The sequence below is a fragment of the Pseudorca crassidens genome, chromosome 12 (assembly GCF_039906515.1).
Source record: "Pseudorca crassidens isolate mPseCra1 chromosome 12, mPseCra1.hap1, whole genome shotgun sequence".
NCBI classification, from domain to species: domain Eukaryota; kingdom Metazoa; phylum Chordata; class Mammalia; order Artiodactyla; family Delphinidae; genus Pseudorca; species Pseudorca crassidens.
Genome location: NC_090307.1, coordinates 85,385,669 through 85,406,750, shown reverse-complemented (window position 1 = coordinate 85,406,750; position 21,082 = coordinate 85,385,669). Strand labels below are relative to the sequence as shown.

The 21,082-nt window shown below is 51.6% G+C and overlaps 1 protein-coding gene and 1 non-coding gene across 3 annotated transcripts in view; both read left to right on the top strand.

Annotated features, from left to right (window-relative positions):
* The window catches only part of PITPNM2 (phosphatidylinositol transfer protein membrane associated 2), a 144,652-nt gene continuing 123,570 nt past the window's right edge, over positions 1–21,082 (top strand). For both annotated transcript variants that reach the window (XM_067701038.1, XM_067701032.1), the window contains exon 1: positions 1–101. The gene's annotated coding sequence lies outside the window, so the exon portion shown is untranslated. The remainder of the gene's footprint in view (positions 102–21,082) is intronic.
* TRNAE-UUC (transfer RNA glutamic acid (anticodon UUC)) lies at positions 19,534–19,606 on the top strand. Its single transcript has one exon. It is a non-coding gene; the product is annotated as a tRNA-Glu (tRNA).

Sequence of the window (21,082 nt, the reverse complement as noted above, 5' to 3'; positions counted from 1 at the left end):
CCGGCCGGGCCGGGGCCGCGGGGCCGGGGCCTCCCGGGCGGCGTGAGGCGGCGGCGGCCCAGCGCTGCCGAAGAGGACGAAGCCGCGCCGCGCGGAGCGGGGTGAGTGTTTCGGCGGCCCGGCCGGAAGGCGGCGCGGCCGGGCCCCCTCCTCTGGCCCGCGCGGAGCCCCCGGGGAGCGGACGGGGTGGGGGCGGGCGCGGGGTGGGGACCCCGGCCGGGCGGCGGCTCCCGGAGGCCCAGGCCCGCCCGCCCGCCTGTTCGCCGGCCCGCGCGCTCGGCGGGAGGGGAAAGTAGGAGACCCGTGCCCCGCCGCCCCGCTCGTGGGGGAGGGTCTGGCGCGCGGGGATCCCGGGCTCAGGAAATCGCCCCCAGCCCGGCCCCCGGGAGGCGCTGGCCCTCGGGATTCAGGGGGTCCCCCGACGCTAATGCCTAATTTCCGTCGGTTCCGGCTGAGGCGCGGAGGACTCCCCTCCCCCAGTGACAAGTGTCAACGGCGGCCAAGGGGCAGGTGTGTGTGCAGTGCTGGGAAGGGGCCGAGAGGAAGTGGTGGCCAAAGCCCTCGGTCTAGCCTTCTGGGCTTCCCGCCTCCACCTGGACAGCCCTCCAGCGCTGGCCTGGCTGGGTGGGTGTCCGGGGCCTGAGCCCGGGGTGCGGCCCTCAGAGAGGGGGCCAGGACTGGGAAGAAGTGCTGCCGGTGTCCCCCTCGCTGGAGGAAAATCTGGCCCCTCTCCATCCCGTGAGTCTCCCTTTGCTGTTGCAACCTGAGGGGCCGGCGCTGTCTCAGAGCGGCGAGCTTCCTCCCTACCCGCCTCAGCCTTGCTTGTCAGGGGCAGGCAGGGCTGATGGGGAACTTGGGGAGAGGGAAACGCTAGTGCCCGCCTCCGCCATAACGTGTAGCTAATTCCGCCGGGAAACCTCAAGTGGACATTCTGAATAAATAGAGTGTGTTTGCTAGGCAAATGTCATTTCAAGGCAAATCTTTAGCTCTGTCCCTTTTCAACGCATTTGCTGCCCCTGCGTAAATTCCAAATTCCTCATCCTACACTCCTCTCCCTGCCTCTGAAATAGGGACTGGGGCAGTTCTCCAAAGTCTCAGGCCTCCTTGCGTCCCTCCCTTCAGAATCAGCGTTCTTCAAAGGGGACCTCCTCTGGGCATCTTTCTCGGTCCCCTCCTAGCTCTCTCCCCAGCCGCTACCTGGGAGCCACTGGGGCTATAGGCTAGAGCCCCCCGCCTCCTTTCTGAGGGGAATGTGGTAGATGCTCCCCGTCATCTGAATCTCCCTTGCGGCCAAGCCCCCAGCGTGACTCATCTCTGCTCTGAACTCCCACTGCACCTTATCTGTGTCTCTTGTGTGACTCTTATCACCGCCTGCCTTATTTTATAGTTACTTTTGGGCCTGGCTTATCTCCCTGGCTGGATTGTGAGCTCCTGGAGGATGGAGGACAGGGGTGGAGTTTGATTCATCCCTGGTCCCCCGCCCTGGGTCAGCACCCTGTGCACCGTCAGCGTCAGTGTCTGGATGCAGTAGAAGCCCCCTCCCCAGCTTGCCTCTGGGGACCTAGTTTATCTGACTCCTGGACGGTCCCTGTTAAATTCTTCTTCTTCTTCTGTGATGGAGGAGATTCCCAGTCCTCTCCCTTTGCAGAGAGAAACACAGTGAGTTAGGAAGGGCTGTTTTTCTTATAGGGAGGGACTTGCCAGATGACTAGGACAGTACATGCTCTGCTATGACGATGGCCCGGCACAGACTCTGGGCTCTCTGGGCATTGGGTGTGGAATGGGCTTCTCTCTTTGGCCTTCTGCACTCGCCGTGCAGGGGATGCAGCAGGGTAACTGAACTGTGGGAGTCAAGGCTCCAGGCCTGGCCGTCCCATAAGGTCGTACGAGCTTCACTGAGTCACTTGGTTTCTCTTGATCTTGGTTGCTCCTTCCTTATGGAATCTGAAAGAAAATTCCTCTGCTTGTATGAGGCCCTGTAGGATTTGGGCCTTGCGTCCTCTGCCTTAATGACTGTTCGTTACCGAGACCCAGGCTTGTTGTCTTAATTGACCTTCCCAGGTGGAGTCCATCACCTCCACCTTTGTGCCACCCTAATGTAACTTAGGCAGAACGGCAGTTAAATGTTACTCTCTGCCTCCCTGCCAGACTGAGCTCCTGTGGGGTCAGCGCCGAATCTCATTTCTCTGCATCCCCCATGCCTGGCACATGGGAGGCTCTAGGTGAAATGTCTGTGGGATAAATGGTGAGGAGCTAAGAGCCCTTGTCCCAAGTGGACTGTACATCCTCTCTCACTGGGGCCCAGCTTTGCCTTCCTCCATATCTAGAGGCCTCTTTTAAAACCAGGCAGATGTTCTCTTAACCATCCCATCCCGTTAAAGCTTTCCAGCTTGGTCCCTGAGAAGAGCCAGTCGTGGAGAATGTACAGTTCATTTGTAGAGATTAGAAGAGGAAACTTCTGGTGATGGATTTCCCTGGTGGCGCAGTGGTTAAGAATGTGCCTGCCAATGCAGGGGCACGGGTTCGATCCCTGCTCTGGAAAGATCTCACATGCTGTGGAGCAACTAAGCCCATGCGCCACAACTACTGAGCCTGCGCTCTAGAGCCCGCGAGCCAAAACTACTGAAGCCCGCGTGCCTAGAGCCCGTGCTCCGCAACAAGAGAAGCCACTGCAATGAGAAGCCCACGCATCGCAGTGAAGAGTAGCCCCCGCTCGCCACAACTAGAGAAAGGCTGCGCACAGTAACAAAGACCCAATGCAGCCAAAAATAAATAAATAAATTTATTTTTTTTAAAAAAAAAAGAAGAGGAAACTTCTGGTGCTTCATGATCGCTGCCTTGCTGCTTTTGGAGAAGACAGCGGGGGGTGGGGGCGGGCATGTGCTCTGTCATGGAAGGACAGTGATCTCACGCCTGCGTCCTCAGCCATGGGCAGGAGACGTGGTCAGCCTTGCAGACAGCCCTCCTGAAACCTGCTCACCAGGACCCCCTGCCACTAAGTGGTCTTCAAGTAGCTTCCCTGTAGGTCCTTCCGTCAATGTTTATTAGGCTTTCACTGGGTACCCGGGATGTGATCACATAGAGCCATGGCGGCCATGGCAAATCGTCGTCTGGCTTTGCTCTAAAACCAGGGCTAACCGTAACGTGGGGCGTTGCCCCCTCTCTGCTCAAGTCTTACAGAGTCTCGTATGAAAAATTTCTTTTAGAATGTACGGCCAGGCAAGATTTGCCTCCCCTGTGGGCGGGGAATGTAGGTTGCTTCTTCCTTTGATAACGAGAAGGAAGGTGGAGCAGGAAAACAGGCATGGTTTGTGTGCTGCATGCACACAGCGTGTGCGAGGCTTCCCCGCGAACCCTGCGCATTAGATGGTGTTCTTCCTCCATTTTCCCAGAGAAAGAAGTCAACTGATTGGCCCTAAGGCACTCCGGGTTTGTACCCAGTTCTGCCAGACTCTTCCCGTTCCACCTACACTGTCTTTCCAACTGATTATGGTCACCTCCTCTTCCCTGGCTTCCAGGATGCTGGGAGCACAATGCTATATTTTCATGTAGTGACTGTATTCACTTACCCTTGTGGTCAGCATACTTATTTCTACTTTACCGTCTGTCTATGTGCACGTATATATGTAAGTGTAAATCTAGCTGTATTCTTTATAACTCATCACAAAAGGTTTCTGGAAAACTGGACAGATAAGAGTTGAATATAGTACGTAACATTGCACCTAAAGCTTAGGCTGACTCACGGTGTGGTTAGGGAGATGCTCCCACGGGTAACACCGGGCATGTGAGATAAGTGTTGCTTAAACAGCAGACAGGCTTCAGAGGAGGAGACACCCTTTCTGGGTAAGGCGGTCAGGGTTGACTTCCTGGAAGAGGTGGGATTTGAAGGAGGCCTTGAAGAATGGGTGGAGTTTTGATAGTCAGGGCACCTGGAAAGGTGTGTAGGATTTAGAGTCAAATTTGTGGTTTTCACCACGGCCCTACCGGAAAAGGTTCCTGCGTGAAAGGAGAGAATCGGTCTGGAGGGAAAGTGGGGAGCCTGGTGGTGCCTTTTCAAGTCTTCTCCAGCCTTGCTGGAGGGTCTGGGAACACTGGAGCTGGGAGGGCTGTACCCCATTAAGGATGAGAGGGCGAGGCTGACAGAAGAGCAGTGACTTGCCCAAGACCTGTCCTGCAGCCTGGAACCCAGGTCCCTAACTACCAGCTTGGTGCTGGCTCTTTATACTGGCGAAGTTGAAGTTGGACAGCAGCCCTGTACATCAGCCCTTTCTTCCTGTCAAACGGGTACAGGGGTACCGTCTTCCTCACTCCCAGCCCAGCAAACACCAAGAAAAACCCCTGCTAAGCCTTTATGACCAAAGGCAGAAAGAGCACTGTTGGGGAGGAGAGCTGGCATTGTGGTCCAGACTCTGCGCTCCCAGTTCAGCGGGCCCGGATTCCATCCCTGGTCAGGGAACTAGATCCCTCATGCAGCAACTAAAGATCCCACATGCTGCAACTAAGACCTGGCACAGCCAAATAAATAAGTATTAAAAAAACAAACGTAGAGACGTGGATGGATCTAGAGACTGTCATACGGAGTGAAGTAAGTCAGAAAGAGAAAAACAAATATCGTATATTAACGCATATATGTGGAACCTAGAAAAATGGTACAGGTGAACCGGTTTGCAGGGCAGAAGTAGAGACGCAGATGTAGAGAATAAACGTATGGACACCAAGGGGGGAAAGTGGCAGGGGAGGTGGTGGTGGTGCTGGCATGAATTGAGAGATTGGGATTGACATATATACACGAATATGTATAAAATAGATAACTGATAAGAACCTGCTGTATAAAAAGAAATTCAAAAAAAGTAAAAATTGCTTTAATCGTTTAAAAACAAACAAAAAATATAGTTACCGTTGAAATGAAGTTCGTCAGAATAATAATTAAATTTGAAAAAAACAAAAAAACACAATAAACTGCCCTTGCCAGAGGACAGAAACAAAATGAACCAACAGGCAGGATTCCAGCAACAGACAAATCAAACCCAAGCAAGAGCTTTGGGGAAGAGCATCAGGAAAGCGGTTTCACACCCACTCCTCGCCGAAGCCCCGAAGCCCCGAGGTCCCGCTTCCCTCTTGTGGGAAGGTGTTGGGAGTTGGGCGTGCAGGGGAAAGGCAGAGAGTTATGGAAAGAAGCCGCAGGACTCGGGGACCCCGAGGCTGATTTCCATCCCGAGTGATGCTCATAGTCAGCTGCAGGAGCGATGGCCTCACAGAGCGGAAGCCCTCGAGTATGACACATCTTAGGTCACGTGTGCACACAGTCGAGGCCCATTCCTGGCAGTTCTGTCAAGGGCCCTGAACCACTGCTCTTAGGGGAAATGCGGAGTTAGGTTCCCGCCAGCCTCTGGTCACAACGTATTTGTCCTCCGATCAATACATAACCCTCTTATGTGTGTTTCTCTTTAAAGATGCCTAATTTATTATATATTACTGATTCATTAACTGAACTCAGCCAACAGCACTATCACTCCCGCCTGAGCAAAGCTCGTCTAACACACGAGTTTCCTCCATAAGGTACATCACAGCCTCCTCGGCTCTGAGCAGCTCTGAGCACTAGGCAGTGCTTTAGCTTCATGCTCAGGGCCATGTTAAATCACTAACAAAAAAAGCACCAAAGTGTGAAAACTGTGGCAGTACATGGACCACGGAAAGGACACTTGTTGACAGTTTGAACTGAAACAGGAGGCAGAGGGCCACCTTGTTTGACCTGTGCTGCACGTTGGGCGTTGGGTGACTCAGTTTCCCCCCCCCACCTCCACCCCGTGCATGTCTGCAAATGACCTCGTAAGCGCGGCGATCGTCAGTTTCTGGGTTACAAGTAAACTGTAGCAAGTGGGCGGATTCGTAAATACGGGAATCCGTGAATAATGAGTAAGGACAGTTTATACAAAGTGGTTCCACAACACAGCATTCCGGAGAGATAAGGAGGGACTGTTGCCACATTTTACAGAAAGGAAAAAGGCTCAGAGAGGTTAGTGACTTGTTGGAGTTTGCACAGGTGGCTGGGGCCGAGCCAAGACTTGCACCCACTCCTGGCTGATCCCAAGTGTGGTTCTTTCCTCTCAGCTCCTGCAGCGTTCGCGATGAGATTCTTTCCTCCTCGTGCTACCCCCCCACCCCCACCGCAATGACCCATCTGCCGTCTTTGTCACTGTGTTTACCCCCATGGTAACTCCAGTGTACAGAACAGGGCCCCTCGTGGACGCTCAGTAATTACTTGGTGAATGAAGGCCAGGGCCGCAGTTTCTTGTGTTTGCTCTGTCTCGGGTGCCAGAGGAAGGAGAAATATCCGGGCATAGGCTCCCCACCTCGCCCTCCTATATCCCTTCCAGAAGGGCACCCATCTCCCCTTTCCACAGGAGGTCCCGTGTTCTCGTACACAAGGGGGTGTGGGCAGCCCCACGTCTAACAGAACTAACTGGTCTTTGCTGGGAGGCGCCAAGGGCAGCCCTTTGCCCAAAGGAATGATCCTTTTCTTTTTTTTTTTAAGCTTTTACCATTTAAAAAATACATATATATTTATTTATTTGGCTGCACCGGGTCTTAGTTGCAACACGCAGATCTTTGTTGCCGCGTGCAAGATCTTCCTTGTGGCATGCAGGGTCTTTAGTTGCAGCCTGCGGGATCTAGTTCCCTGACCTGGGATCAAACCCCAGCCCCCTGCATTGGGAACTGGAGTCTTAACTCCTGGACTACCAGGGAAGTCCCAGAAATGATTCTCTTGAGGCATTTCAGGCCAGCACGGGGCTTCCCGGGTTCCCAACCCTCAAATCCTGGCTTTCTTACTCCTTCTTAGTCCTGGAAACCTTTCCAAAAATGTTCTGCCTCGTGTGCCCTGTGAAGAGTTGGTACATAAGTAATAGGGATTATTGCTCTTTCTTCTCTCCCAGGTTCTTTATTTCCCTTTTTGGAAATGGTTCCCCGCGAAGGATGGAATTTTCTCTCTCTGCAGCTGGGGGGCTTTCCCCCAGGTCTCTGTAGGGTCTGGCTGACTCATCGGCTGTGCTGTGGAGCAGGGCGAGAGCTCTCTCCCGCTGCTGCCCTGCTGGACTGAGTCAGGCCCTGCAGCCTCCTGGCCTCACCTGGCCATGGTCCACGAAGGAGTCAGGCCCCAGGGAGCGCCCACCAGGCGCCAGGGCCCTGCGTGAGGCGGGTGGAGGGAGGGCTACTCCGTGGGGGCTGCCAGCTGTCCCTCTGCTATCTCTTTACAGACCCTTGAAAACCCACCTTGAAGTGTTGGGGTCAGGGGCTAGGCATCGGGGTAGAAATAGGCGGCCATTCCCATTTCCAACAGGGAACAGCTTCCATCCGGGCGCGGGGCTGCCGGGGAGGCGGGGCTTCCCGCAGATGGGGAGGCGCGCTCGAGGCCGGTTTATCGCTGGCTGGTCCATTGCTCTCTTCTGTCCTGCTGGGCACTTTGTGAGTTGACTTTTCACTTGCGGGTTTTTTTTTTTTTTTTTTTTTCCCATAAGAGGGAGAGATACCAGACATTTTCTGCAATTAGAATTTTTCCCTCTTGGGTAATCACAATGGACAAAAAGCATTTAAGTCTTTTGAAAACCACACGGAAGCAGGAGCCCCGGGGACCGTTCAGTTGGCAGGGACGGCCAGCCATGGAGGCAGTTCGGGGCTCTTGCATAAGGAAACAGCTATTTCACATTTATTTGGGGTTTGCTTCTTAAAGCATATTTCAGTTAGTTCATCAGTGCTGTGCATCTGACAGGCCACACGTTCATTGTGGTTGAGCCATCTGGGAGGTGGGAGGTCTGCAGCCTTCCCCATGGCAGTCGGTAACTACCAATTTGAAGGAAATTTGTTTGATGTGTTTAAGAACCCAACACTAAAACACCATTAATAGCAAAAGCTTCAAGAGTTCTGAAAGCATTCCCCCTTGTTGAGCCATCAAATGGACATGCATAACTTAAGGTCTCATTTCTTCCCCTACTCCTGTGACATTTTCCAACCCAGTGAAGCAGAGTTCTGAGGTGGCTTGTTTCATTGGTCCAGAGCACGATTTGCACTAACCTGGTGTGGAAAGGGGGCCACGCAGCCTGGGCATTTGCTGCTAGGAGTAGCAAGGGAGGTGGTGAACAGATCCCCACATCAGTATTCAGCTGAGCTCCCAAGCTGCTCGTTTCATTTCGGGTCCCAGCCTCACTCGGGTGACTCACCGAGCATCGTGAGGTCATGGTGATGCATGCTGACCAGCGCGTCTGCTCTGCACTCCTTGGGTACCAAGGTTTAGAGCACCAGTTACACCCATTTCTCTCTCTTTTTACCTCTGTTATTTCTCCCGGCAAACTGTCCCCTTTCCTGAGGAATGTTCTGTCTGACTTTCCAGCAGGGAGGAAAACAGGAATTCAGCATCTTAGGAGAATAGGGGAGCCGGAAGGAGCGTGGGAAAAAACAAGTCCAAGGGTTTGACCTTTCAGGAGGAATGACTTTCCGTTTCCCTGAAACCTTACCACCCCAGGCTGGGCGTGGAGCAGGATTGAGACTCACCACATGGTTGTAAACTGGAGGCCGGCTTGTGAAATCTGGGATGTTCGGTTCACTCAGGTTTGTCCTGGTGGCCTGGGAGCTGCAGGACTGGTGTTTGGAGGGTTTAGGCTGATAATGGTACCCATCCTGTACCCAACCAGATTGATGCTTCATGATAGACTTTTCTGAATACTGAGATTCCTGCCCAAGGAGAAGGCGGCAGGCCTTCCCTCTCCAAACCATAGGGATATCTGGTCTAGCCCAGCTGCTCTGCAGGCGGAGGGACCTTGGCTTATTTGTCTTTGAGTCCCTGGTGCCCAGCATAGTGGCCTGGTGGTGACTCAGGGCCTGATGACCATTTGTGGGGAGGCGGTGGCTAGAGGTCCAGAGGCAAAGCGGCCTTTCTCATTCATCCACCTTTTGTGTAACACCCTCCATGGCACGGAGTGCTTCTGCCCGTTGTGCTTCATTTGACACCCAGAAGTGCTGCTGTGCCCACTTTACAGGTGAGGAAACTGAGGCTCGAAGAGGTCATGATTTGGCGCTCAGTGCTTTCAGCTGTCGTGTTTCATACACGGGCACACTACAGCTCAGGGAGGTCATGAGTTGGGCCAACCACAGAGGAGGTTACCTGCTGGCCAGGATTCTTGTCCTAATCGGGGTCCTCGATTCTTCAAGTTCACGTTGTCACGTCCATTACATGGCCCCTGCCATGTTGTTACGTTGTTGTTTTTAAAATCCATCAGGGGATGTCCCCGGTGGCCCAGTGGTTAGGACTCTGCACGTTCAGTGCTGAGGGCCCGGGTTCGATCCCTGGTCTGGGAACTAAGATCCCGCAAGCCACGCGGTGTGGCAAAAAAGAAAAAAAAAAAAATCCATCAGTATTTCCTGATCTGGTTCGGTCTGAGCAGTGCCCAGAAGCTTTCAGTTTGGGTTTGTGTGAGTTTTTTGTTGCTTTTCTTTTTTTCCAGAGAGGAAAACAGAGTTTCTCTCCTTTTGTTCTGTAGCTTTTGCTCTCCAAAGAGGCCAAAAGGCACCATGGATTTAGAGCAGGATTAGATTCCCCAAGATAGGGTTGCACGCTCTGGGGTCACGGCCACGTACCTGAGTTGGAGCCCCCACTGGGATCCTGTTGTCAAGTCTTGTAGCCACACGCCTAGGAGGCTGTGGTCAGAGGCTCCACCAACTGTGTGCCTTTGAGGTCTTGGGAAGTGGTGCCTTTTCCTTCCCTCAGGTCAGAGCCGCTTTCAGACTGCTGAGTTAGGAACCCCGTTTATGGGGGTGGGACAGGCATGTTTTTAAAAGGGCACAGTTCAGAGTGGGCTGGGGCTTGTCCATGAGGGTGGGCCCTGCTCACCACCCACTCTGGGTTCTCAGCTGGGGCTGGGTCAGTTTGCTCTGGCTTGTCCCCCTCTTCCTGCCCCACTTCTGACCTTCTCCTTGCTCGTTAGAGAAAGAGCAGGGACCCAAAGTGGCCTGGTCAGGACGCAGCGGCAGGTGGGGCAGGAGGTAGAGGCCAACGCTTTGTCTCTCCCACCTGCACCGTAGGTGGCTGCCTTGCGATGTCCTCTGAGCTGGGAGAGCTGAAGGGCCTGTGGCCGCCAGGCGGAGAAGAGACACAGGTGGGTCCCTGTGGGAGCCTCTGGGGTCCCTTCAGCAAGAGTTAGAGGGTCTGCTTTTCCCTGGGGCTCCCCACACTGTATGAGCCACTCCCCGGACTGTTGTTATCTTGGTGTAGCTCCCGGGGCCCAGGCGTCCCAGCTGGGCCGGGCGGGGGCTCCCAGGGGCAGGGCCGAGTTATACCTTTTTGGCTTCCTCGGAGCACCTTGCCTTGTTCCGAGCTTGGAAGAGGGCTTAATGAAGCCTCTGACGAAGAAAAACTCGGGGAAGGTGGTCTGGCCCACCTGTTCTCCCAGGAGGCTGCCTTCCAGATTTCTCCTGCTCTCACTAGAATCCTAACCTGCTCGGAAGGACACACACCCAGAAGGATTCCAATCCCCTGGCTGTGCTCACACCTGGACGCAGAGGGAAAATGGAAGTTCCAGTGTGTGCAGTGCACGGAAGGGGCAGGAAGGGCCGCTGGACAGATGCCCAGCAGAAAAAGAGGGCACCGGGTGAGGCTTTGGATGCAGGAGGAGAGAAGGCCAGAGAACGGGAGAGTTTCTTTCCTTTCCTTCTTTTTTTAAAAATTGAAGTGAAATTCATGTAACATAGAACTGACCTTTTCTAAGTGTGCAATTCAGTGTCATATAGCGCATTCACAATGCTGTGCGGCCACCACCTCTGTCTAATTCTAGAGCATCCTCACCACCCCGAAAGGAAACCCCAGGCCCATTAGCAATCATCCTCCATTCTCTCTCCTCCCCTGGCCCTTGGCCAGCACTGATCTACTCTCTGTCTCTATAGATTTACCTATTCTGGACATTTCACATAAATGGAATCGTACAACGTGTGACCTTTGGTGTCCGGCTTCTTTCATGTAACAAAATGTTTTCGAGGTTTATCCATGTTGTAGCACGTATCAGTGCTTCATTCTTTTTTTTTGAGTGGTAAAATACACATAACATCACATTTACCATCGTAACCACTTTTCAGCATACAGTTCAGTGACATTAAGTACATTCACATCGTTGTGCAACCATCACTGCCATCCGTGTCCAGAACTTCTTCGTCTTCCCAAACTGAAGTTTTGTCCCCATTAAACAACAACTTCCCATTTCCTCTTCCCTCCAGCCCCTGGCACCCACCATTCTACTTTCTGTCTCTGTGAATTTGACTCCTCTGGGTACCTCGCATAAGTAGAATCATACAGTGTGTGTCCTTTCACGTCTGGTTTATTTCACTGAGCAGAATGTCCTTCAGGTTCATCCATGCTGTAGCATGTGTTAGAATTTCCTTTCTTTTCATGGCTGAGTAATATTCCACCATATAGATAGACCACCTTTTGTTTATCTGTTCGTCTGTTGATGGACACTCGGGCCATTTCTGGGCCAGCGAGGTGTTGACTTTGGCTTGCCCCTGGATGGGGAACAGTGAAAGACAGCTGAACTAGGAGGGCCTAGGGGTCTGGGAGGCAAGAGCTGCACCATTTCCAAGGTGAATGGCCTTTGATGATCGCACCTTCCTGTGCCTCGGTTTCTGTATCCATCCAACAGGGGCAGCGATGCTCCCTCCCAGGGGAGGATGCAGTGAGAGTCTGGATGAGAGGGTGGTTTTGTGGACTGTCAGTTGCCCTGCACACGGGAGCTGCTGTCTTCCTGGACAGGGACAGCCCTGGTCTTCATCAGTCATAGGCTATGAGGGTGGGTGGTGCCTGGCCCTCCACCCTCCTGGGACTCACTTGTGACTTCCACTTGCTGGAAAGTTCCCTCCCTTGCAGAGGTTCCAGAGTCAGCCCCACAAGAAGGTGTGTCCTGCCTCTTAGTGGCCTTCTGAGCACTTGCTGACTCCCAGCTGATAGTAGTAGGGGAGCCGGGGACGCATGGTTCCCTGCAGCACTGCCTCCTGGGGCCCCTCCTTGGAGCTCCAAGAAATCGAAGCCAGGAGGATGACATTGGCAGCCTCCTGGGGTGGCTGAGTCAGAGCAGAAAGTCAGACTGGAATTCACTAAGTCACACTTGCCTTCATTAGGCTAATTAACTTTCCATGCGAATTAGCTCTGTGAGCTGATTTAGGAAATCCATTACTGGGCCGGGCCAGTTCCATGTGCAGTGGTGCCTAGGAGGCTGTGCCCTGCAGTTCCATATCCACCAATTAAGGCTGCTTAATTATTAACTTAGGGCTGCCTGACTAATGAGGAGTTGCACTTGTTGTGTGCTATTTGAGAATTTTAAGGCCGTTTAAAATTAGCCGTAATATAGTTAATAATCATACTAGGAATCATACGTTGTGATCCGTGTTATAGATTATTCGGAAGATAAGCTGAGGCTGGGGGTTGATTTGTGGAAGGTCATGTAGATGGAGAGTGGGACGGGGGGCATTCAGTGTGTGCAAAGTGCTGGCTAATACGGAGAGTTCCCAGCTGATGCACAGCTGGCACCTTGAAAGGCTGCTCTCAGTTGGGATGTCCGTTCACTATTGGGTTCTCAGGCTGGCCCGCCAACAAGAACATGACCCACCGGGCCGCTGAATGATTGAGCTCTTGGGGCACTTACTCTCCGCTAGGTCCTCAATGGTCCTCTGTAGTTAACCCCATTGTACAGATGAGAAAACTGAGGCCCAGAGGGGAAAGCTGACTTCCCCAAGGTCACATGGCTGGTAGATTCAAATCCAGGCAGTCTGGCTCTGAAGCTCTCGGCTAAACGGCTACCTTAGACCATTTACCACACACTGCACCCATTTTGGAGTTAAGTAGGTTTTTCAGAGCCTACCTGGGGAGCTAGGCGTTTTGTAAATCTTCTCTTTTTAAGTGAGGAAACTTAAAAAGCCTTGGTGCCTTTGGAAAAGGAACACTTTGTACTTTCAAGGCTTAAGAGGTGCCTCCGGAGGCCTGCCATGGACGGGGTGCTTGTGCGTGTGCGGGAACGTTTGTGCCCGGAGGTCAGGGTGCCTTTTGCTTGCTGGCGTGACTCACACGGAGCCGGTTTGTCTGGGAACCCGTGGGTGACGACTGTGGAAAACTCTTTCGTGGGAGCACAGATGGTCTCTCGTTCCTGGTGTCCCAGGTGTGCTGTCCCCTGTTCTCAGGGCGGAGGGGCCTTCCTTGCTGTTTAGGTGTTGGCCACTCAGCATCACCGAGCCCTCCTGCAGCTGGAGCTGAGCAGATGGGGGTTTCAGAAGGTGGAGGCTTTATTTTTAGCCCCACATCTTCTGTGATTCTGTCACTATGGAGATGCCAGCTGGGGGCCCATGAGGCTCCGTGCTTTTCCTGCCGGTGAGGAAAGAGGGTCCTCTTTCTTTTCTGGAACGTGGCCTGGGCTGCTCGGTGGAGACCTCAGTCACTGTGTGTGTGTGTGTGTGTGTGTGTGAGAGAGAGAGAGAGACAGAGACAGAGACAGACAGACAGACAGACAGATGTTGCTGCTGCTGTAGAAGAACTAGCCCTAGGCCCACACCCTGCGTGGAGCCCAGTGTCCACAGCCATCTTGTGCTTTGGCTAAACTGCACAAGAGTCTGAAGGCTCCACTTCGGCTGTGCTGGGTGACCTTGGGCAGGGTTGCCTCATTTCCCCGGGTCTTCATTTCCTCCCCTGAAAATTTGGGATGCTAATTCCTGCCATATACCTGCTTCTCTGGATCTGGCGACATAATTGATTTGGGCAAACTTTGAATCCACAGTGAGGTTCAAGTGCTGGGTGTGTGTGTGTATTTGTGTGTACACTGGTACGTGTGTGTGTGTGTGTGTGTGTGTGTGTGTGTGTCCAGTAATTATTCTGAGGCCAAGGCTGCCCTTAATAGGTCATCTAGAATTTTTTCTACTCCTTCTTTGTCTTTCTACTTTTTCCTGTATTTTGGCTTCTCCATTCAAAGGCAGAGAAAGAAGAGGTTGAAGGGGAAAGTATTCTAGTCCTGCCCATACATTATCATAAAAGATCTATCAAAGGAGGTTGAAACCACCCCGCTTTCTACCACCTATGTGTCCCCCCTGTAGAGTTTCTGAAAATACTCTTTCTTCTGTTGCTGTCACAGATTCACAGCCCCGCCTCCTGCGGGAAGTGCACTGGGCTCGTTAGCTCTGTTCCCACAGAGGACAGACCTGAGGCTCAGAGTGGTTAAAGTATTTGACCAGCGTTGCACAGCCATAAGCACCGGTGCTGGAACTGGCATGGAATTCTCTTGACTCCCCAGCCCGTGCTTCTGCAGCTCTGCGCAGAGCGGTGGGCCGGAAGCACACGGACACCAGCGGGCTGTGTCTGGGACTCCTGAGGCACTAGCCTCCTCCCTTCTTCTGAAATCTCCGGCTTGGCTATTATCCCAAAGCAGAAAATAACAAGTGTTGACGAGGATGTGGAGAAATGGGAGTCCTTGAGCCCTGCTGGCGGGAACGTGAAATGGTGCAGCTGCTGTGGAACAGTTTGGTGGGTCCGCAAACGGTTAAGCGCAGTTACTGGAAATTCCCTGGCGGTCCAGTGGTTAGGACTCCGCGCTTCCACTGCTGAGGGTGCGGGTTCCATCCCTGGTCGGGGAACTAAGATCCTGCAAGCGTGCGAGGTGCGGCCAAAAAGAAAAAAAAAACCCACAGGGTTACCAACTGATGAATGGATAACCAGAATGTGGTCTATCCCTACAATATAATATTAGTAGCAGTGCTACTCCTGGGTTATTACACTCCAAAACATTGAAAGCAGGGACTCAAACAGGTATTTATACACCTGTGTTCACAGCAGTATTATTCACAATCGCCAGAAGGTGAAAACAACCCAACCTATCAGCTGATGAATGGATAAACAAAATGGGGTATATCCACACGATGGAACATTACATGGCCACGAAAAGGAATGAAGCCCTGACACGGGCTACCGCACGGATGAACCTCAGAAACAGAATGCTGAGTGAAACAAGCCAGACATGAAAGGACCATGTTGTATGATTCCACTTGTGTGAGGTGCCTAGAATAGGCAAATTCAGAGACAGAAAGGAGAATGGTGCTCACCAGGGACTGGGTGGGAAGGGTGTTAGTGGGGACAGAGCTTCTGTTTGGGGTGATGAAAATGTTCTGGAAATGGCAATAGTGGTTGCACAACACTGGGAATATCATCGATGCCACTGAACTGTACACTTAAAGATGATTAAAATGGGAGACCTCCCTGGCAGTCCAGTGGTTAAGACTCTGTGTTTGCACTGCAGGGGGCACGGGTTCGATCCCTGGTTGGGGAACTAAGATCCCACGTGCCAGAGCTGTGCGGCCAAAAGAAAAAAAAAAAAAAAGATTAAAACGGTACCCAAACAAAACTCTCAGTCTTGTGCTAGAACCTCAGGTGGGCCTTGGGCTGGACCACACCTTGCTTTTGCATATGAGACGCCCGCACCTGTGGCCTGGCCAAGGCCGCCCAGCTCAGCAGTGAGTCTGCACCCCAGGCTCTCGTGCCCTCTGGGGGACGCACCCTGGCAGCCACTGGCCAGGCCCGATCGCTGTGTGTGAACGACATCTGTCTCTATGGAACGCTTGTGCACCTGATGTCGGGCATGGCCTTTTATGGCTCTCACTCGCTCTCAGGGAGTGGAAAGATAAATACCTTTTCAAAGGCTGGATGGCAACTGCCTGGGGTCCCCACAGCTGCAGAGCGAGTGGGAGATGGGCCTGCCGGGGGCAGGTGCTGCAGCCCCGGGGGAGCTGGGAAGTGTGGCAAAGGATCACCCACGCCCCCCCATGCAGACAGCCGTGCAGACTTGGAGTGTGATTCTGCCACAGACCTGCTCTCTCTCGGAGCTGCTGTGTCCTCACCTGTCTTCTGGCTGACCCTGATGTTTAAAGGACAATGTGTGTGCAAGTGCCTAGTGTGGTACCTGGTGCCTCACAGCTTAATGAAGCTGGGGTTCCTGTGTCTGGCCCGGGGAGGTACTGCGATGCTCGGTCACAGGCTGTGGGCGGCGTGGTGGCTGCGAGGACGAGGCCTGTTGATTGGGGCGGGGGAGGATGATGTGATTTGAGGGGTTCCAGGCCAAACACTGCCTCTGCCTCCCAGGGCCCCCTGTTCCGTGGGGAAAACCCTGGGGCTCCTAACCCAGGGCTGTGTAACCAAGCACCACAAACTGGGTGGCTTAAAACGATAGGAATTATTCTTTCTCAGTCCAGGAGACCCCAAGTCCAGATTTAGGATTGGCTCCTCTGTGGGCGTGGGGGGAGAATCTGTCCCATCCCTCGCTCCCAGCTTCTGGTGGCGGCCGGGCATCCTCAGTGTTACTTGGCTTATAGCTGCATCCCTCCCATCTCTGCCTGTCTTCACATGGTTGCCTTCCCTCTGTGCGAGTGTCTCTGTGTCTCCTCCCTTTTTATAAGAACACCAGTCATACTGGATCCAGCCCCCCCACCCCACACCGCCAATCCAGTTTGACCTCGCATTAATTATATCTGCAAAGATATTATTTCCACGTAAGGTCACATTTTCAGGTTCTAAGAAGGACATGAATTGGGGGGTACACTCTTCAGTATAGTCTCTATACTTGTTGAATGAATAGGTGAGTGAATGAATACCTGTGAAAGCCATCCTTGTATGTCTGTGCAGGTGTGTTGATGCAGAAGACCTGGGGCTGCTGCGAGGGGGGGCCTCCAGAATCTTCCCCTCTTCCCAGCCAGGCTCCTCTGACCGCTGGCCTCTGCACCCTGAGTCTAGCCCTCTGGCCGCCTCCTGACTCAGCCAACTTTCAGGGTGGCAACAATAACGTTTATTAAGGGAAAGAGTCACGACACACTGGGTTTTCTCTGCTTCCTTTCTACCCAAGATCTCAAAGCTTTTTTTGTTTCTCTCCCCCTCCCCTTGGAACCAAGAAAGACGGTAGGGATGGCTCGGTGATCTTGGACAAATCAGCTCTCCTCTTTGAACCCCGGCCTCTAGAGTTTGCAAATGAAGGAGGCTAAACTGGGTGCCTCTGAAGGTCTCTTGGTCTGTGATTATTACTGTTTTATTGCTGAGAAAATTATAGGCGAGGAAATCATGCCCTTGGACTCCATGTGGGGCAAGACTCAAATCCAGATGCCCTCATTTCCAGCCTGTCTCTAAATCCCCCCTACCACCTCCTGCAGGAAGCTCTCCGTGATTAACCTGACTCATGTGTGGTTCCTGGGGTCCTCACTGTGCCTTGTGTGTGATACATGAATTCACAAATACTAGCCTACCATTCAGATGGTGTGTGTGTGTGTGTGTGTGTGTGTGTGTTCTTCATGTTCTTTTCCCCTCTCTTTCCTCTGTAGGCAAGAGCTATTTTCTGGGTGTCTCTCTCTGTGCTCCCCCATTCTGGCACCCAGCAAAGGGCTTGTTACATTGGGTTGTGGACCAGCCTCAAAGTCATAAGCAGATGATTAAACACTAGGAGACCTACCAAAAGGAAAAAAAAAAAGAAGAAAAGAACTTAGATGCTTTCAATAGATGTCAGAAAAGCATTTGATAAAGTTCAATATCCATTACTCTTAAAAACATAGCGATGAGGGGTAGACATAGATGCATGATAACATCTACAACACTCTACAGCATTACCCAAAGTGTGTTTGAGGAGCACAGAATGCTACTGGAGGTTGTGTCAAAAAGAGATTTTGGGGCCAAACAGCATTTAGAAGATGCTGCTCTAAGAGGCCTTCCCTTAATGTCAGTGGCCAAGCAAACCCTCTCCCACTAATAATCGTCACTCCAGAGTGAAGCCAGTGCCAGGGGCTAGGAAAGAAGCAGAACAGAACTCTTAGAAACAAAGTTGCACAATTGATGTTTTGAGATGGATACAGCTGAGGTGTTCAAAGTAGATACACTGAAAAATAATTAGAAGTAATAAGATGGTATGATGGCCAAGTCAAAAAATAAAAAGGAAACCGCCATCACTTTCCCAGGTGGGAGCTGGTTCGTCAACGTTACCGGAAGGGACACCTCTGGCACCTGTTTGCTCGGGTGTCCACAAGCCAGTGACTTTATTTTCTGGTTAGAAATGACAGTAACACCCTGGCAGCCTCAGGCAACTGCCAGGATCTCCTTTGCCTCCTGGAGCCCAGATTCCTGGGAAATGCAGGAATAATGGTGCATGGCTCAGTATCCAGGATCACCTTAGAGCTTAGCCGCCCATTTAGCATTTCGGTCACGGAGGTGTGACCGGGAGTCAGGAGACCTGGTCCCGAGCCTGGCTGTGCCGCTTGCCGGCTGCGGGGTTTTAGGATGAGTTGCTTAGCCTCTCGGGACCAGAATGTCCTCATCTGTGAGGGAGGGATCCTAACCTCATCCTCGCAGGGTCCTTCTGCGGAATCTCCGAGAAGTTTTGAACACATTCGCACACCACTGAGCTGTTGTTACAAAGGCTGGGACCCCGTTATTTCAGCTCAGCACTAATCCTGGGCGATGGAAGCCACTTGAGGAGGGTCGGACCTTCCTCATTCTCGGGAACGGGGCTGTCAGAGTCCTCCCCGGGGTTTGTCACAGGTCCCAGCTCTGGTCTCCCCGAGGCCACCATGTTGAGTGGGAAGGAGATGCTGGTAAGAAGAGTCTGCTTGTTGGAAGGACACCATGAACTCCTGTTAGAAACCAGCATGAGGACACCTCCCGAGCCAGCTTGGTGGGGACTGAGGCATCCTTCACATTTCCCTGGTAATGATCCTGCTCTTTCTCAAAGGCATTTCTTGCCTCTCTCTGAATAAACAGCGAGCCCTTGGTGTAATTCAGTCTCTTAGGGATGGCTGAGTCATCTGGCTGGCTGGGGCTACCCAGATGCAGATGAAGTTCTGGTGTCACGAACGAACCGGGCCATCCTGGGAGGCCTTGGAAGGGCTGGATGGGGGTGCGTCTGCCAGACATCCCTCTGGCTGGACCCCGGGCTCCCTTAGTTCCTTTTAAGGTAGCCTTCCCTCCTGCCTGTTTCTTTTCCTGTCCTCTCCTCAGTGTGCTTTTGCTTCTGTTCATTTTTCGCCTTATTTTAGCCACAGTTGTTTGTATGGGTGGCCGAGGGGGCCGGTATAACTTTCCGAGGACTGAAGTCCTCGGGCTTTGTGGAAGCTTTTTCCTTGAAGCCTGGCGGCCTTGCTCTGCTAGTCAGCCCACACTTCTCAGTGGTCAAGGTTGCTGCCAGCTTGCAGGCTGGCTCGTGGAGGATCACAGGCACGCGCTCCCAAGCTGGGTATGTACGCTCAAACCTTGTCACCAACTCACTGGAGAGTGGTGGTTTTTTGATCTACTTTCTGATTCTTTAGGAATATGTGGTTCATGGAATTAAAAGGTAGATGTAATGTGGTTTCAAAAAATGTATTTTAAAATCGTTTGGGCCACCCATTATTATTTTTATTATTTTTGCATTCTGCAGTTTCAAAAGAAACATTAAATGTTGGCTTTTTAAAAAAAATCTAAAATAGTTATTAAAAGCTCTTTTTCAGGGGAATTCCCTGGTGGTCCAGTGGTTAGGACTCTGCGCTTTCACTGCCGAGGACCCAGGTTCAATTCCTGGTCAGGGAACTAAGATCCCACAAGCTGTGAGGCGTGGCCAAAAAAACCCAAAAAACACTTGTTCAGTTAAACTTTTAACATCAACATCACTGGCCTGTGAGTGGTGTATACCTTCCTTCAATATTACTGAGTCTGATTTTTCTACCTAGATCTCCACGATCAATCAGTTCCTGCATCCCCTCAACCTTTTCTTTCCCTGGCAACTGAAGACTCACAGTTTTCTAGTATTTAAAGAACATGACTTGTTTTTCCAATGCCTTTCTTCACTCATCATTCACTTCATCATTCACTCTCTCAATTCTTCCATGGCTTCCAAAAATTACTAAAACACCCAGAAAGTGGTATGTGGCGTTATACGGGACACTGACAAGGTTTTCAAGATGAATTAGATCAAATCATTATGCTGTACACCTGAAACCGCATACACGGTGCTGTCTGTCAACTGTTGCTCAGTAAAACTGGGAGAAGGAAAAAGATAAATAAGATACATTTCTCGCTTTATGGAACTTACAAGTTCATGGGTTACAATAAAGTAGTCAAAACCCAAAAGAGTAAAGACCATATTCGGTACGAAAAACATTGTTTGGATAAGTAATACATTGTACTTGGTACCAAACGGCAAGTGGTTGAGAGTTAAACGTAAGACTTCTTTGCTCCCTGTCTGCGGTCTCCCAGCGTGTATACTCTTCAGAGAGATTCTCTGCATATGTGACTATATGTTACATAAGAAAAAACTCCACAAATGGCTGCTTCCCTATTCACCTGCTGTTTTGACTTATCAGTTCATAAATCTGGAGGTGGTCCTCTGTTCGTGCATCTGGGCTGCCCGGGCTTTTTAACAATGGGCTTAGTGTTTGGCCAATGGATGCACCCTTATTTATTTTTTTTTCTTTTTAAAATTTTCATTGGAGTAGAGTTGATTTACAATGTTGTGTTAGTTTCAGGTGTATAACGAAGTGAATCAGTTATACGTATACATCTATCCACTCTTTTTTTAGATTCTTTTCCCATATAGGCCATTACAGAGTATTGAGCAGAGTTGCCTGTGCTATATACAGTAGGTCCTTCTTATGCACCATCATTTCTTAAGCCAGCTCCCTTTCCATGGAGTTTTGCATTCTAACCGTGAAAGACTGGGAGCAGATACTACCTCAGTGAGTCTCCCGGTATGTAGGTTTTCATGCAAATAGGCTTTCAAATCTGCGGAATAAATTTCCCCGAAGCAGAATTGCCAGGTCAAGGAGTGTTTTCCTTTTATTGTCGGTAGCTACTGCTCAATTGCTCTCCATAAAGGTAGGACCAATCGACATTCCCACTTACAGCGTGGGAGCATGAGGCAGTGGTTTTTAACCTTAAAACCCCAGGCAAGGAAGAGCTTTTAAGTAAGATGAAAATCTGGAGAAAACCGGGTGAGAGCCTTTCTACCGCAAAGGGCAGCTCTAGCAGAGTTCCTGGCCAGACGTCTCCCATTAGGTGCCCACTTGA